The sequence below is a fragment of the Ursus arctos genome, unplaced genomic scaffold, assembly GCF_023065955.2.
Source record: "Ursus arctos isolate Adak ecotype North America unplaced genomic scaffold, UrsArc2.0 scaffold_13, whole genome shotgun sequence".
NCBI lineage: Eukaryota > Metazoa > Chordata > Mammalia > Carnivora > Ursidae > Ursus > Ursus arctos.
This window is the reverse complement of record NW_026622797.1, coordinates 20209761-20224617: the sequence shown is the minus strand read 5'-3', so window position 1 is coordinate 20224617 and position 14857 is coordinate 20209761.

The window sequence follows — 14857 nt, the reverse complement described above, 5'->3', positions numbered from 1 at the left end:
AAATGGATGGGTCATTTCTTTTTATCCAATCTGCAACCCTGTGGCATTTGAAGCCAGAATTTAAACCATTAATGTTCAGGCTGAGTACTGAGAGATATGCTTTTAATTCTGCCATGTTGCCAGTAAAGTCTTTGTTTGTATTGGCTGTGACTTTCTGTTTTGTATCACTCTTGGGGCCTTTTTACTTTTATAGAACCCCCCGTAATACCTCCTGTAGGGCTGGTTTCGTGGTTACGAAATTGGCTAGTGACTGTCGATTCTGAAATGTCTTTATTTCTCCATCAATTCTGAATGACAGCCTTGCTGGATAAAGGATCCTTGGCTGCATGTTTTTCTCTGAAAGAGCTTTAAAAATGCTCCCCCAACCCTTTCTCTCATTCCAGGTCTGTGTAGACAGGTCTGATGTAATTCTGATGCCTTTGCCTTGGTACGTGAGAAATTTCTTTGCCCTGGCCGCTTTCAATACTGTTTCCTTGGATCTCATATTTGCGCATTGCACTATGACGTGACGTGGTGTAGGTCTGTCATGGTTGAGCTTGGGAGGGGTCCTCTCTGCCTCTTGGACACGAATGTTTGTTTCCCTTGCTAGATTAGGGAAGTTTTCAGCTACAATTTGTTCAAATATCTCTTCTAGACCTCTGTTTTTCTCCACCCCCTCGGGGATGCCGATGATTCTAACATTGGATCGTTTCGTTGAGTCAGTAATCTCCCGTAGCCAACATTCGTGGGCGTGGATTTTTTTAAGACCATCTTCTATTTTTATTTTTTCCTCTATTAACCCATCCTCCAATTCACTAACCCTTTCCTTCGCTTCCGTGACCCTGGCCGTCAGAGCCTCTAGTTTTGCCTGCATTTGGCTCATAGCATTTTTAATTTCTGTCAAATTCGCTCTCATTTCCGCCCTTAGGGATTCTATATTCTCAGTAATATTTTCCTGAATACTTTTTTCAAGTCTACTCATTATCTTGACCATTGTTACTCTGAATTCCATTTCTGATAATTTGGTTACATCCATATCCGTTACTTCTGTGGCAGAGGCCACTGACTCACTGTCTTTTCTTTGCTGGGGGGGGGCTTCTCCTTCTTGTCATTCTAATGAGGGGAGGTTGCGGGGTTGTCCAGAGCCCAAATTATTGACTGGGTCCCAGGCCGTGCCCCTTGTTTTATAGGGATCTTAGAGATGTGGGCTTCTTCTTTAAAGATTTTATTTATTTACTTATCTGAGAGAGGGAGACAGTCAGCAAGAACGGAACTGAAGCAGGGGAGTGAGAGAGGAAGAAGCAGGCTCCCAGCGGAGGAGCCCGATGAGGGACTCCTTTCCGGAATGCCGGGATCACGCCCTAAGCCGAAGACAGGCGCTCAATGACGGCGCCACCCAGGCGCCTCGGGTTGTGGGCTTCTTGATTTTTCAGCCTGCCTTCTGGGGGAGGGGCCTGCCCGCCGATACTCAGGCAACCCTGTTTGGGTAGAGTCTCCGTGTCCCCTGCGAGGGAGGATGGGGATGGGCACTCTCTGAGCCGGTATTTCCAGGCTTTTGTTCTCTGGCGGCTTTCCCTGGCGGCCGGCTATGCCTCTTCTGAGGGTCAGAGCAGCAGAGGCTGCATTGTCGCAGAACAGAGGGATTGCGGCCCGTTCTCCACTGATGTTCTGGCCACTTTAACTCTGTTACTGTTGGTGCTGTTCAATCCTGCAGCGTCCCGGGATGTGCGCACCAACCCGGCGTCCCTGCCCTCACTTCCAGGGCCGGCGCGTCTCTGTCCTTTGTGTTTCTAATGCCGCCAGCCACCGGCCGCCCCGCGCGCTCCCGGGTCTCCCGGTCTCAGTCTATGCCCGGTGAGCACACCTCGATTCCGGAGTTTCGTGAGAAGCCTGGTGGCGCGCGCACCCGGTTCAGGGTCTCAGTCTGCTGTTTCGCGGGTGCCGACCGCGAGTCCGCCCGCTCCCCCATGCAGGTGGCCCGCCAGCCGCCAGCCGCCCCGCGCGCGCTCCGGGAGTTCCCGGTCTCAGTCTGGATCCCGTGAGCACACCGGGATTCCGGTGTTCCGGGAGATGCCTGGTGGCGCGCGCGTTCACGGCTCACCGGTCTCAGTCCGCTCTCTCGCGGGTGCCCTCTGTGTGTCCGCCCGCTCCCCCGTGCAGGTGGCTGCCGCTTCCCGGCGCCCAAACGCGGCGGCTCCCTCCCCCTTCCGTTTATCTTCTGATATCCGTGCACGGTTTACAGCTCCCCTCTTCGTACCTCAATACTCAGCGCTGGAGATGTTCATTTGTAGAGATCCAGATGCATCATCCTGCGTCTCAGGCTGATTCCGTGGTTATTTAGGCTGGTCTGGTACCTATCCAGCTCGACTCAGGGGACCGGCTGAAAAAGGGGTCCCCTACTCCTCCGCCATCTTCTGAAATCATTTTTAAAAAGGCTTTAAAAGGACTTCCAGTTATGGTAATATGAAAAAGCTGGTGAATCCTCTCAGACAAGTTGGACAAAATTCTAAAAAAAAAAAAAAAAAAGTTCAGGTCTCTGAACCACAGAGCCCAAGTTGTGTAGACCAGAATTGGAGAAGCATATATATGCATGTGTTCTTAAAAAATTGGAGTGCTCCGGAGAAGAATAGCAGAAGTCTATGGCTTTTTTGCTTGGGCTACTTTCATTCTCTCTCCCACACCAGCACGGTTGTCAAGAAATGTTGTATTACAGCTAGGAGCTGGTCAAAAAACCTAGCAGCTTTATTGTCAGTTGGGACATAATCAATTTGGGGAGGGTGGCAAAAATCAATAGCCATGTCAGGTCAAAGTGAAACATTTGGTAAAAAATAGAGAAAAACTGTACATTTATTTGCCCAAGTTTGTGGTCCTGGTTAGAGTGAGCAGTAGACTAGCTGAGGAAGTCTTGGAAAAGAGCGATCTACTGAGGGACTGAAAAGCTCTCCACACACCCTTCATTTACTAGGAAACTATTTATCCCAGCTTTATTGCAATAGGAAGTATAACTCAAGAGACCTGAGAACTTGCTGCAACTTGGAATGTACTTGCCAATCCATATACAGATCAACAGGCAGAAGGCCTCAGCCAAAAGTATTGGATGATCACCAAGCTAGGCAGCCACAGGGATGACCCATAAGAATCTAGACTAAAGTAAAACAATAAGAATGAGAAAACGGAACCAAATCATCGCAGGTGCACACTGTGGGCAGGCAAGCATTGCAGTTTATATCCAGGCAAAGGAAAGCAAATCTCAGAAAAATAAAACAGAATGGTTGCTATAATGGGTTATCTAAATTGTCCTGTTTTTTAACCAAAAACTATAAGACATGCACAGAAATAGGAAAATGTGACCCATACTCAAGGGAAAAAAACCAAAAGACAATAGAAACTGGCCCTTAGGAGGCCCAGATGTGGGCTTTAGTAGACAAAGATTTCAAAGCAACTATTACAAATATGCTCAGAGAGCTAGAGAAAAATACTATGACAATGATTCAGCAAAACACCTAGCAACTTGAGAATAGAGACACTAAAAAAGAGCCAAATAAAATTCTGGAATTAAAAATTCCAAAAACTGAAATGAGGAATTCACAAGGTAGGCTCGAGAGCAGATTTGAGATAGCAAAAGAAATAATTAGTAAACTTGACATTGGATAAATCTGGAGAACAGAGAGAAAAAAGACAGAAAAAGAATGAATAGAGTCTCAGAGTCCGGTGGGATAATGTCAGTGTACAAATATACTTGTGATGGGTCTCCCAGAAGGAAAGGAAAGAGAAAACAGTATTTGAAGAAATAATGGCTAAAAACTTCCCCAATTTGATGAAAACAGTAATTTACAAATCCAAAGAGCTCAACAGACCTCAAGTAAGATAATCACAAAAGACTCACATAATCACAAAAGACTCACTTCTAGGCCATCATGGTGCAACTGATGGATGACAAAAACAAAGGGAAAATACTGAAAGCAGCAAGAAAAAAGTGACTCATTACATATAGGGAAATATCAATACAATGCATGGTTGACTTCTCATCCAAAACAATGGAGTCCAGAAGGCAGGAGAATGATAAAGAAAAATAACTGTCCATTAAGAATTTTATATCTAATGAAACTCTCTTTCAAAACTGAAAGAAAGCTAGTCCCAGATAAAAACTGGGGGAGTTTGTTGTTGACCGACATGTCGTACTAGAAATACTAAAGGAAATTCTTCAGGCTGGAAGGAAATGACATCAGACAGTGACCTGAATTCACAGAAGGAAATGAAATAAATATGTGAATGTATGTAAGATCGTGTGTGTGTATTTGTATGTGTATATTATACATATGTATGTATGTGTACATATTTGTGTGCATGTATGTGTATATATTCTTTCTTTTACAAAGATGTTGGTCTGCCAGCCAGGGGCCAAGCAGTGAAAAGGCAGGATAGAAACTCAGGGGAAATCAGGAGTAGTTAGTTGGAGGACAGGGCTCTGTGCATGATGATAATTACAGTCAGAGGGGCCCAGAAGGGGGATCTGCGAAGAAGGCACAATAGTGCCCTTGAGAAAAGAATAAGCTTTATTTGCCAGATTTAGAGAGCATGTAGCCAACTTTAAACAGGAATAGTCAAATTAGAAATTTCCAATCCTTCTTACTCCTCCTTCCACCTGGCTCTGCTTTCATTCTGGCAAGGGCTGAAAAAGCAGTTAGTCGGAGGGGGGGGGGGGGGAGAGAGAAGAAGCCAACCACACCCCTTCCCAAGGGATAGGCAGCCCACCTGTAACCAGCTCTGACTCAAGATGAGGAGGGAGACAAGGCTCTTGTTCAATTGGGGATGGAATTGTGGATTGACAGAGAACTGAACAGTTTTGATGACTGGCTTGCCTGTGATTGAAAGGATCTATAGAATGTTCACCACCTGAGAGAGGCCAGCAGAGCTGCAAGCCTCCCCATCCAGGGGCAGAGGACATTCCACCCCTTGCCCTTATCTCACAGGTTTAAAGAGTGAGTGGGAGCCAAAAGTAATGTTCCTTTTATAAATTCATCCATCCTTCTTGTGTGTTACATATATACGGTATCCTTGCTTGTTCTCTGCCATCGAGATTTCTAGACCCTCAATTCATTTTTTCCCCTCCCTGTTCATTCTTCTTATGATTTAACATCCTTATCTTTTCAAAGCAGTTCTCAGAATTTATTTACTTCAACCAAACTCTTCCCTATGTGTTTAATGATTACGTCTGTTTTTCCATCACACAAATCTTGAATCAATCTAACCTTTAGAAAAAATTTCGCACCTGAGTTCTCGGCACCAGGATTACTCAGATGGGCAATGTGCACCACTCATCAAGACTTTTGTCTGCCTCTGGTCAGTTTCCTTTCCCATTCACCCCATGGTTATGACAGATTTTAACCACACTGTGTTAAGCTCCACTGGCCCTTTTCTCTTTTAGCTAGTGAAGCTGCTGTCTACCTTCCAAAGATAATTGAAGTTGAAGTGGGATTAAAAGGAAGAAAAACTTTATGCTCACTCACATCTTTGCTTCTTGCCCTCTAGCTTTAGGAAGAGAAGCTTCTATTTACAGCTCATCTTGAGCTCATTCGTCCTCTTCCGTCTCTTCTATATTTACCCCTCTTCTGTATTTTTAAACTTATCCTCTTCACTGGCTTCTCAGCATCTTATGAACATGCTAAAGGTGTTATCACTTTAAAATTAACCTCTCGGTCAGACCCTTGTATTCCATCACATAAAGCCCTGTATCCGGGTACCCTTTTACAACCAAGCATATTGAAAAGGGTTTTCTATTTTCTGTCTACCCTTTTTTTAGAACCCTTAACTCTGCCCCTAGAAATAGATGTTTACATCTTGTACTTGACAAATAAAAGACTATTTTCTCATTAGCCCTGTGAGATTTGATACTGTTGACGACCTCTCTCCCTGTAGACCCTCTCCTCCCTTGAGAACCTTTTGGGACCCCACTGTCCCCGGTTAACTTTCTTCTCCCCTGGTGCTTCACTCCCTCTGCCCATCCCTTTATTTCTGAGAGTTCTGTTCCCAGCGCTTCATTCTCTTACTCTACGTTTTCTCCCTAAATGAAGACATGTGATCTCAAAGTTTTAACTGTGGACTTACATAACCTGGGTCCCTGGACCGGAGCTCCGTCTATTCAAGAGCTTGGACTTTTTTGCTTAGCTTTCCATCCCCCAAGAACTACAATTTGTCTGACAGTCATCGTGCCTCGTCCCAGCACATGTACTTGCCTATCTTGGTGAATGGCACCACCTATCACTTTACTATCCAAACCATTCACCCGACATGAATTCTCACCTATGTAATTTACTTCCTTTCTGTCTACTCATATGCAGTTGATTCTCAAATCATGTAGATTTTATCACCTTGGCATAGCCTATAGTTCTTAACTTCTGTAAAATTCTCAGTCTAGACCCTCAAAAGCTCTAATGGGCAATTACTACTCTCCATTTCTACAACCCTGCCAGGCTAAATGTTTTAAAATGCACTGTCTTTAATCTTCATGGCTTTCAAGTTAAAGCGTAAATTTCTTATCAGGCTTATAAGATGTTTCATGATCTAGTCTCTGCCTCTTTCTCACACACTATTCCCTACCTCCCTGGACAATCCTTGCTCCTTACCTTCCCAACACAGCTGAGCCCTTTTTATCTTCACTCAACTATTTGTTCTTATTCAAATCTACTATGTGCTTCATGCTTCTCTCCTTTTGTGCACGTTATCCCCTTTGTGTTCCTATGCCTTTCCCTACTTGCCCCTTACCCTTCAAGTCTTAGAACTTTCTCTTTAGTAGAACTGTTTCCTCCCTTATTTCTGTTTTTACTCACTTCTATAAAGATACTACTGTGTCACTTGGGATTCAGTCGGGTTTTCTGTAAGATTCTTGGGGACAGAACCTCATCTTGTACATTATTATATACACAACACAGAGCCTAGTGCCTGGCACATGGTAGACATTTATCAATATTTCTTCAAAACAATTAAATAATAGCAATAAGTTGTTCTGTGTCTAGATAGCACACTTCTTCCTTTTACCAGTAATACTCTTTCAGGCTCTGTACGGGGGTCAGGACTGACAGCCCATACTTAACTAGGTCCAATTTCATCACTTGCAGCCAGGCTGCAGGTGGACTTCTAGATCTTTCTTTGGATCACTGTACGGAGACCCTTCAGAGAGCATTCAGGCAGTCAGTTCAAGTGGAAAAGGTCACACCCTATTATTGTTTCTCCTATTTATTTATCTCTTTTAAAAATAAATAATCAAGAATTTTGGAATATTTTAATGTTTGGCACAGTGCAGTTCATCTAAGCTGCTTAAACTAACTGAAAAACATAGCCTAGTGTCGTGTCTTCTTTTTTCCCAGAAAAACAATGGCATGTGAGGTTCAATGACTTGCCAAAGGAGGTTTCTAAGTTTTTGGTGAATTAGAAAGAAATGCTTGCTTCTCCTATATCCAGGCCTGGACCCCTTCCCATGTCTTTTTTAATTAAACCAGAAATTGAAATTGAGGTGTTATAGAAATGTTCTTCTCAAATCGCTAATTTTTTATATTTAATTTTTTTTTTACTTCATTCACTCTCTTATCACCCAGTCCATCAAATGATACTGGCTGACCACCCTTTGCATTAAACATGGTGCTACGATTGACTTACAACTGCCTAGAGCTGATCTTAAATCTCATCCTGCCACCTAGAATCTGTGGGATCTTGGACCACTTGGTAAACCCCCTTAAATCCCATTTTCTCAGCAAGTAGAATGGGTTTGAAGGAATTATAAAAAGCATGATTGACTCTGACCCTAAAGATTTGTTCATTAACTGGATGAATGTGCATAGTAATCCCGAGAATAGCAGTGCCATAGCATAAAGACATCATTGCCGGGCTGCAGTTCCATGTCAGGTAGTTAGCATGCAGAAAAGGAAACTGGCCACAATGGTAGGCAAGGTCTCATTGAAGCGTCAGCTGGAACCCAAAATATGTGAAGTTGTGGATAGGAGCCATTGATTTCTTTTTGTAAACTTGAAGTGTCTTCTTGGCTCAGTCATGGTAGAAGAAATCGCCCTCTTTGAACCTCTTCCCATCCTCATTTGTTTTCCTCTCTTGCCTGTCTCTGTGGTGGCTGTCCTCCTTTAACCCAGGTCTCTTATATGGTTATTTTTCACAAACTATTAGTCTGTCATGCAGGCTTATTTTCTACCTGGTCCTTCTTTAGAACTTGGAAAGCTCATTGGTCTGGTTGATAAAGCCATGGCTCAAAGCTCCAGAATTCTAGAGGTCTAATTCTGGGACAGAAAATCCATGGTGAACTCAGGGAAAGAAGCTATTTGTCATCACTACATTTTGTTTTACTGACTTTGTAGATTTGACGTAAGTATAACCTACAGAATGCATGTCAGATACTCAGCTTAAATATTGATAATTCAAGATAGTTTATGTATAGAATACATATTAATAAAACAATCTCTTGAAGGTAACGTCCCTTCCATTGATTTATTCCTTTTCTGTTTGTCCCACCAAACCTTTGAAAACTGTCAAGAGACGCACGTTCTATAGCCACACCACAAATAATGATGAAGGAAGGCTGCTTAACAAAGCCTCTGAGCTTCCCTTGCATGCTCCCTTCTGTACCTGACCTGACATCTACCCCAAACATCAAGGGGCAAGTCATACTCCATTTGTGAAACAAATGTTTCCCTTTATTTGAGGTACAGTCAGGATATACCAAAGCCCTGGGCTATTTCTTTTTAGTAGCAGGGAAAACCAGGCAAGTGGAAGGGGTGGCCCAAGCACTAATCTGTCAGTCCTGGCAGAAGTGAGTTAAGAAAAAAATATCATAAAAGGAGTTGATGACACTCTTCCTTACATTGTAAGCTGTCTGTGGGGAGGCGTGGATTTCTGAGCAAGCAAAGAAAGGTTCTTTTTAACTGCTATTGTCTTCTAACATTAGAAATAAACAGACTAGACTCTTGAGATAATCCTTGGGAGAAAATAGAGTAATAAAACTGTCAATCTGATGCCAAGTAATTGTTTTGCCTTCTGGATTATGGCTACGAAAAATTTGTGAGACCCTAGTGATGATTTTCGGGAACGTCCCTTCAGCTGCCTGAAAACTCCTCATAGGCTTGATTCATTGACCTTAGAATTGGATGTGGAGGTTTTAAAATATTTTTGGAGATTATTTTGTAAAAGACTTTAATGATGGCCAATTATAACATGATATTAGGTAAATGGTTTGGAACAATGTATCGTAGAATTCAAGAATATAGAAATAAGCAGAAATCATGAAATTTAGGGAAAGAATGGTGAAGGGATAATTTACTTAGAAGTAAATAGTGCAAAATGGGACAAAAATCTTCCATAACTCAAGGATAAGGTGACCTGATAGGGCCAAGGACAAGCAAAAAAAAGGAAATATTGATTAAAGTAGTTACTGGTGGTGAGCTTTGGGACATTCTTCAAGTACATTTACTTCTGTGATCCAATGCCATTGCAGATACAAAGGACACCGTGCTATGTCTGTGAATCATTCATGAAGTGACGTTAAAATGTTCTCTTTAATTAGTGATGACAACCAGCTGGCCAGTTTAAGGGCCTCGGTGGACCGGATTAGATGAAGTCCACCAGGGAGAGAGTTCAGTGACCCAGCACATGGGAGTAAGTCCTCCCATCTCGTCAGAGCTTCAGTGAGTGTAAACTCTATGTCTGAGCTGGCTGGAAAAAACAAAAGCCAAAAAGCAAAAAAAAGGCCTTTTGACTTTAAGAAGAGACTTTTTAAAAGTGGGCATAATTGAAGCAATGCATTTTCTAGGAGAAATTCTAGGAGAATGAGACATAAAGGAAATTGACTCCATGGAAAGCAAAGACCTTTTTATATTAAAAAGAAAGAAATGAAAAACAGTGTGCCTGACTCTCCGAGGGAGCCAGAAAATGCACTTTTCTAGGGAGTAGAATAGGGACTATGTTTTCCAAATTCTGTGTTTTTTTCCTAGGATGCCAGCGCTCACACAGAGGATCTCTAGGCCCAAATTGATGGTACCTGCATTGTGCCAGTTAAAAACGGCATGGCCTCTTTGGAAGACAACTTAGCAGTTTCTTTGTGAGACCCTAGTGATGATTTTCGGGAATGTCCCTTCAGCTGCCTATGACCTCTTACCATATGACCCAGTGTTTATGGTCCTAAGTATCTACCCAAATGGACTGAAAATCCACATCCACACAGACCTGCACACGAATATTTATAGCGGCTTTATTCATAATGGCCACACTTAGAGGCAACCAAGATGTTCTTCAATAGGTGAATGGATAAACAAATTTTGATACATCCACACAATGGGATATTATGCAGCAATAAAAATAGAGCTATCAAGCCATGAAAAGACATGGAGGACACTTGGGTGCATATTGTTAGGTTAAAGAAGACTGTCTGAAAAGGCTACATACTGTAAGATTACATCTATATGACGTTCTGGAAAAAGACAAAACTATAGAGACAGTAAAAAGATCAGTGGTGGCCAGAATTCAAGGAGGGGGTGCTGTGAATAGTGGAGAACAAGGGATTTTTATAGCAGTGAATCTATTCTGTTGGATAATGTAATGGCATTTGCCAAAACCCATAAAACTACACAACACAGAGAGTGAATCATAATGTAACTGATGGGCTTTACTTAATAGTAATATAGGAGTATTAGTTCATCCATAGTAACTGATGCAAGATGTTAATGATAGAGAAGACTTGGTTGGGGGACAGGGGACAGAGGGGAAATCTCTGTATGTTTTGCTCAATTTCTCTATAAACCTTTAATTACCCTAAAAAAATAAAGTCTATTAAAAAAAAACTTTGATAACCTACTAGACTCAGGAGTAGAGATGAGAGAGGGCACTGGGGATCAATCGAAGGAAGAGAATATCACCTCCTTCTTCAAACAGTATATTAAAGTGTCCAACATGATCCAAAGCACACTTTCTAATTAATGTTAGAAAAACACCAGCCTCTGAGGCTGGAAGAAATCAGCTCTCCCCGATTGGGATATGAACCAAAGGTCAGTTGCATTTCTTGGCCCAAATATTGGAGCAGAGGAATACAGTCTCTTTGATGATGTATTAGCGCCTGATTTTTTGACAGAAAGTTATTTGCAAGATGGGCTATGACCTGAGTTATAGAACAGACCATTAAAACTTCCAAAGAGGATTTTTATTATATTCACAGTGCTGGTCAATGTCAGTGAAGGGCAAGTAAGATTTCTGTTCTAGTGAGAAACAGCTGTGCCAGGCTATGACTCCGTGTGCCGTCAGAGCATCCCACGTTTAGAGGTTGTTTTCCTACGAGTCAGGATGAGTTGCCCTGTGATAAGTACCTACATTGGCCCAAACTATTCTTCAGGCTGGTGTTGAGCCTGAATTTTATGCCCAGACAGGAGACTTGTTTGTTCTTTCTAAGCATTGAGGACAAACATCAGGGCACAGAACAATCTTTTAAAATATTGAAATCTGGTCATTTAATTCTCCTGCTTCAAACCTTCAAAGCTTCCCAGTGCTCTTAAGGTCATGTTCAACATTTTCAAAGAGGCTCTAAGGTCATACAAGTGTCTGCTTTGTATCTACCAGCTTTGTCTTCTGCCACCATGCTTTGCTCACAGTGCGCCAGGGACAGTGACCTTCTCAATGTTCCTTGAATTGTACAAGCTGCTCGTCCTTTCTGGAGCTTCTTTCCCTGGCACACCTCTCCCTCTATACTTACGTGACCAATTTCCTCTCATTTTTCAGGTCTTAGATTAACCTTGCCTGACATCTCCAAAGATGGGGGGCCTGGGGCTTTATTATAGCACCTTGTACATTTTTACAACCACCATCATGGTTGTAATTATTCAACTATTTTCTTCTTTATTGGACCGCAGACCCCACGAGGTTAGGAGTCGTCTCTGTCCCAGACACTGCTCTAACTTCTGTTCCTTGCTTAGCATCTGGCACAAATTAGGTGGCTAGGAAATACTTTCTGATGACTGAATGATTTGTAACCATGAGTTTAGTCATTTTAGTTTCATGCTGAGATTGTTGTATAATGAAACTGCATTGCTGGAAGATCCTTTAAGGCAAAATATTTTAAGCTTAACAAAGGGGATTTTTTTTTTTTAATGTAAAAAGGCAACAGCAGGATTCTAGCAGAAATAAAATTGCAAGAAAAATGCAGTCCTCATGCCTCAGAGAGTAAACCAATCACCATTTCAGGGGATGTTGAAAGATGTTTTCCTCTTGCCTCATCCATCAAAGTATTATAGTTGGCAGACTTCTTTATGAATTCACTTTTCTTCCTCTGAATGATCTTGGATGTGGCCTCGTACATTTCTCAGTGACACTGCAATGGCAGAACATCAGAATATTCCAAAAAGAGAGATGTCTGTGTCCACAACTCAGTGTGAAAGGTGACTATCCAAAGGGTACCACTTTCTCAGAGTAAGTGTGGCCTACTACCCCTGAAAGCTGAAGGAAGCTTGTGGCAAGGTTGATTCATTAAGGTTCATATCTAGTGCTACGGTGGCTAAGCCCTTTAGAGTTCTAAGGAGGAGAGACTCTGTTCTTAAAGTCAATAAAGGCAGCGCTGTTCCAACTCCCGAAGAAGATCTCAGAGATGTTTGTCATCTCCCAGCTCAGAGAGCCAAGCCTCCTCTTCGTGAAGAGGGAGAGAACTTTCTTACTATCGTAGAATTCAGGATCTTTTTTTTTTTTTTTTAAAGATTTTATTTGTTCATTTGAGAGAGAGAGGGAGAGCATGATAGGGGGAGGGAGCAGAAGGAAAGGGAGAAGCAGACTCCCTGCTGAGGAGGGAGCCAGACAGGGGCTCAATCCTAGGACCCAGAGATCTTGTCCTGAGCCACAGGCAGACCCTTAACCATCTGAGCCACCCAGATGCCCCAAATTCAGGATCTTGACAATATTTGTGATTAGCTCCTCTGAGACTTAAGCGTGAATGAAGAGACATGATATAGATTATGGAATTTGATATGCTTATAAATATACAATATATTAGTGTTTATTAATGTATTAACATTAGGTAGAGATCTTTCTAACATGAACCTGATGTTCTTATTTAGTAAATTCAATACCATGAAAATAATCCATTTTTCCTCGAACACTGGGGAATTCCTATGTCTCCCTGCTATGAATATTAGTTTTTATTTTCTAGAATTATGATTGCAAATACAGAAACTATGAAAGATTGGAATAAATGTTTACAGACCCAAAGACAGAATCTGCAAATTTTATTTCTTGGAATTATAATTACTAGTACGACTTTATTTTCTCTTAACTTGTTCCTTCCCACTAAAATTATATGCCAAGAAAATTCTAACTGAGTAAGTCATCTAATTTGAGGACTTCCATTTTTGGGAATACTTGTAATAAATTTAAGAGATGTAATAATTAATAAATCTTTATTTCTCCTACAGTATTCCTCAGGGATGACACTTGTTTGGTCTAAACTTAGATAGGGGAGAAAAACCCTCAAACCAAATTAATCTGATTTTTTGATGTCTAGGAATCAAGAGTTTTTAAAGAGTTTGAGAGGCAAGTTGTAAATAGATTTGTGTGTGTCCGTATGTGTGATTCTTTCATCTAAACAACTCCCTATGGAGGAATAACTTTTATTAATGCTTTACTTTGATTGACTGCCTACACCAATGTACTTCTAGAAAGATAAAACTGTCCTATTGTTGCCAATAACGAGAGCATTGCAAGTAGAAGGCAAATTGCATGAATAAAGGTGGAAAAAGAGAAGGGAAACTAAATGGTTTTCCTTATTTCCTGCCTGGGAAAGACAGATTTACTTGTAGGCGACATGTGCAAAAATGATGACCTATGCAAAACACTAGTATTCCATAAATATGGAAGCTAACATTGTGGGCCTACTATGTGCCTTATATTACATATACCTGTATTTCATTCCGTCTTTATGGTAGACTTGTGAAGTAAATGCTATTATCTACATTTTATAGAAGTTAAAGTTACTGCCATAGTATATGTGATCAGTAGTGAACACATCTCTTTGACTCCAAATTTATGGCTTTCTTATTATACTGATCATATATCACATAAAAATAATGAGATTTTTGCGCATATTTAAGATTGAAACAGCTAAGGAAAATGCCTGTCTAGATCTTGGTTTCTAGTGAAGGAAAAATATAATCCCTTCCTGAGAATTGATCATCACAAGCCCGCCCACAGGTGGGTTTAAAAACCTCAAACCAAAAATTTTACTTAAAGTCATCTCAGATTTGACCCCCAGGTTAAATAAGTAAGTAAGTAAGTAAATAAATAAATAAATAAATAAAAGTAAAAATACAAATCACAAAATATACAAGGAAGTGAGACACCATGAGCGAGAACAAGAACAACCAGAATCGAATCTGCAAAACTTCAGGTATTGAAATTATCAGACTGAGAACATAAAGTAAGTATATTTTGTATGATATGATATTTAAAAAATACTCATCAAAATCTGTGCAAACATCAAGACACTATAAAAATGGCAAAAAATTCTGTCAAAGGAACAATGGGGAATTTCTAGGAACAAAACCATTATAATTAAAATTAAAGAACTGCTGGATCTAAACAGAGGTTTAGAAACAGCTAGAGAAAGAATCAAGAAAATTCAATATAGTTCTGAAAAAGTTTTCTGTAATTCAACCTGGAAAGAAAAAGAAAGTAGTTAATCAGTTTGGAACATAGAGTGATAACTTCTAATATATATCTAATACCAGAAGGAAATAATAGAGAAAAATGGGGGAAAAAAGAAATATTTGAAGAGATGATAGCTGAGAACTTAAAAAGTTGTTAAAAGACATCAAGCCTCAAATACGCGATTGCCAGCAGGGCAAATAAA